This window comes from Physcomitrium patens, chromosome 22, assembly GCF_059467195.1.
Source record: "Physcomitrium patens ecotype Gransden chromosome 22, ASM5946719v1, whole genome shotgun sequence".
NCBI classification, from domain to species: domain Eukaryota; kingdom Viridiplantae; phylum Streptophyta; class Bryopsida; order Funariales; family Funariaceae; genus Physcomitrium; species Physcomitrium patens.
Genome location: NC_143431.1, coordinates 13,244,362 through 13,247,985, shown reverse-complemented (window position 1 = coordinate 13,247,985; position 3,624 = coordinate 13,244,362). Strand labels below are relative to the sequence as shown.

General features: G+C 40.1%; 1 long non-coding RNA gene and 3 other non-coding genes across 4 annotated transcripts; all 4 read right to left on the bottom strand.

Annotated features, from left to right (window-relative positions):
• Positions 1–1,304: 1,304 nt before the first annotated feature.
• Positions 1,305–3,305, bottom strand: LOC149986661 (uncharacterized). The gene is made up of 2 exons (XR_016500091.1): positions 2,213–3,305; positions 1,305–2,058 (listed from the first exon to the last, which is right to left on the bottom strand). It is a non-coding gene; the product is annotated as an uncharacterized LOC149986661 (long non-coding RNA).
• Positions 2,353–2,440, bottom strand: LOC112275423 (small nucleolar RNA U36a). Its single transcript, XR_002967736.1, has one exon. It is a non-coding gene; the product is annotated as a small nucleolar RNA U36a (small nucleolar RNA).
• LOC112275425 (small nucleolar RNA SNORD14) lies at positions 2,481–2,602 on the bottom strand. Its single transcript, XR_002967738.1, has one exon. It is a non-coding gene; the product is annotated as a small nucleolar RNA SNORD14 (small nucleolar RNA).
• On the bottom strand, positions 2,656–2,745 carry LOC112275410 (small nucleolar RNA Z103). The gene has a single exon (XR_002967723.1). It is a non-coding gene; the product is annotated as a small nucleolar RNA Z103 (small nucleolar RNA).
• Positions 3,306–3,624: the final 319 nt, after the last annotated feature.

The following is a 3,624-nucleotide window of genomic DNA, read 5'->3' as shown; positions in this document are numbered from 1 at the left end:
ATAGCATCTTCTTCTTTTGATACAAGATAAGATTGTCTAGAGAGTACACCTCATAAACCTTGTTATTTTCGTAGTTGATAAGTAATCTTAAATTCGAATCTTGACAAAAACATGCTCTAATAAGCTTTGTAATGATTCATATTTATGTTGGTATAAAATACTTTATGTTCTTATAATCTATATATATGGTGATTGGACTAAAAGCACCTTCTTAATAATGGTACTATTCTTCAAACAAATCCATGATTGTAAGAAGTTCTTTATTGTAAATCTTGTAGTTGATCTTGCCTATTAAAAAAAATTGGAATAAAAAGCTATTAGATGAAGTTCATTATTTTTTTTTTTTTATGATAATATTACATCTAAAATAAAGTTTGATGTGCTTATTTCTATAAAAAATGGCTTAGAAAATTCGGTATAATATAAGATTGGTGTAAAAACAAAGATTATCTTCAAGTCTTCAAATGTTACTTCTGCTTCTTGATTCTATTGAATTTTACCTTTATAAGTCAAACATTTAAGTAGAATTGTAACTTGATAGAAGTCCTTAATAAAGATTCAATAGTAATTGGTAAATTCCAAAAAATCATTTGACAACTCTTATTATTTTTGAAATCTTCCAATCCATAATAGTTTGAACTTTTTTAGGATCCATCATAAGTCCATTATTAAAAATGATGTATCTTAAAAAGTTGACTTGAATAGTATAAAATATATAATTTTTATCTTCATATAAATTCTTATATCTCTTATTTTTTGTAATACACAACAAATATGTAGTTCATATTCTTTTATATTCTTATATAGATTAAGATAGTTTTTAGATAATCAATAAAATAAATTGTCCAAAAACTCTCAAAAGACATCATTCATTAGATGTTGAAAAGTTTCTAGTACATTTGTAAGTCTAAAAGGCATGACATTATATTCAAAATATCCATACCTAATTTAAAATCTAACCTTCTATTCAATTCTTTTTTAATATATATCAAATTATATGTCCCTTATAGATCAATTTTTATATAGATCTTTGATTGATTTAACTAATCAAAAAATCCAAATATCAAAGATGGTGGATATAAGTTTTTGATGGTAATCTTATTGAGTCTTCGATAATTGACACACATTTCCAATGATCCATCTTTTTTCTTCACAAATAAAATTAGAGCTCTTATTTGAGATTTGAAATGGCATATAAAGTTCTTATCCAAATTCTCTTCAATATATTCTTTGAATTCAGCTAATTTATTTTGTGATAAAGTATAGATTGATCCAAATAATGGTTGAACTCCTTCTTCAAGGTCAATTGAACAGTCTTAGAAACAATGTTCCAAAAAACATTTACATTGTTTTTTTAAAATATATGTTGAAAATCTTGATATTGACTAGGAATATCATTTGAAGTCTTTTCACTATAAAAAATAGGTGTAGTATAAATGACACAAGCTATCATTTTTTTGCAGCATGTAAGAAAGCTTTTGCACCTACAAATACATGTTTGCTTGCACTAGACTTATAAGTTTTTATTTGATTAGCTACATTCTTAGTTTTACTTTCAAAAAAGTTAAGTTTATAAGATATTCAATCTATTCAAGGATTATGTTTTTTTAATTATAATAAATCTAAAAATGGTTGAATTAAGAAGAGATTTAATGATATTAAATACCACAAAACTACTATAATCATTAGTTATTATTTCTAGAAGAAATGTTTCATGAATAATATCTCCAAAAGATAATTTTCTGTGTTCTCTTTCTATTGCAGGTTCACTTGCTCCTGCACTCTTCGCAATTATGTGGAGTCATAGCGAAGGAGAATTGTTTTTCATTGCAACTCATTTTGTCGGATTCGTCATTTTGTGCATTGGACCTCTTTCGACTCCTTCTCTTGGATATTTCGTACTTCATATTTCGATGACGAGGGTTTAAGTATCAAATCATTGAGAAGAGTGCGGTTGTGGGTCTTCGGGACAAGCGAATCTCGTGGGATGAGCTCTCAGAGGTACACCCTTCCGGTGTCCTGTTTCACCCATTCACCGTGCACTTACTCACCTGCTCACTGCACAGGGCTCCACATCGTGAGTCTGGGTTTTCCGGGGTCCGCCTGCTTCCATTCTGCCATTGACGAATAAACCCAAACAAAAACATAAATAAATGAGCACGCCTGACTCGCTTGACCACGCATCCGACATTCCTCCACCCCATCCACTCACCCCTTGCAAACCTCAGTGTGTGTAACAATGGAATGATCACAGGCTCGAAAGCTTCACTCCGCTTTTGTCATCATCGGTTCCTCGCAACACCTCACTCCCTCCCCCCGACTCCCCACGCTCTCTGATCGCTCCCCCGTGCAAGGCTCATCCGAAGAAATTCAACCATTTTGTCCGTTTCACCTCAGCGGGTTTCCCCTCAGAAGCGCGGGCGTTTTCTAATCATCGCCAAACACGGCCCACTCACTCTACCACTCTACCACCCCCACAGAGTCTCAGATATCCAAGGAAGGTTTGGAAGCTGCATTAGCTCTCCAGCCCGGCGGGGCGAAAGCTTTAGGCGGCCACTGCGAATTTTTGAGAAACAAGCCTATGAGTTCATCGTCACCGACTCTGCCCCCCTACCTCACCGCCTCACACCCACCACTCACCCACGCAACTCCCCCAGGGATCAGATTTCTGGCTTGGCTCCTTGGAGCATGAACGCACAGCTCGAATCAGTGTCGATCATTTGGGGAAAGTATCCTCATATCCCCATGTCACCTACCACACGCTAACGTCACGCGCCTCACCCACGCAGGCTGCTCAGAGTCGGCCATGGTTTTATGGTTCGATTCATGCCAAGCGGTGTCCTCACTGCTATTCAGTAGAGGGAGCTGTCAATCCTCACCGCAGCCTCCGTTCGCCCAACAAACGCCACACCGCGCCCGCGCCGCCCCCCTCCCCCGCATCGACACATCACCGCGCCGGGAAGGGACGCAGGGGAACCGCCTCACACACTCACAGAAACACATCAGAAGCGCAGGGACGCGTCACTTGCTTTCGCATCGGAGGGAATCCGACTAAGAATCTGCACCTCATCCTCTGCGACCACCCCTCGCTCGGACTCTCAACATCACACACAACTCGCCACGCCTCGGACCCTGTCCCGACTCCCCCTCCACCACCGATGCCCTACCAAGTCCTCCCCGTCCCATTGCTGCCCGACCCACTCCCGCACCTGTTTCGATGCTGGCACCTCACCTACATACATATACTGCTCATTGGCACCCCCACGGCGCCTAGCACTGACCCCCAGCCCTAACCCTAACTCTCCAATCCAACGCGACCTGCCCACGGTTCCACCCAGCGCACCCGTCACCCCCCCGCCCACGACCGGAACCCTCCGGGTCCGCCGGCGCGCGCTGGAGCGACAAAGGTTCGGGGTGTGCCAGTCCGGACGTTGCAGCCGCGAGGAACTCTTCACGTCAATTCTGGGTTGGATTCCATGCTGGGTTCTCAACCCAACCCTCCCCTTCTTTTCTCTTGGTGGAAGTCATCACGTTTCATGTGATTCTGTTGTTTGTTGTTCTTGTTTTTTCTTCCTTCCTTTTCTTTCTTTGAGCTGTTAGACATTCTAAAGTGTTTCAATTCCT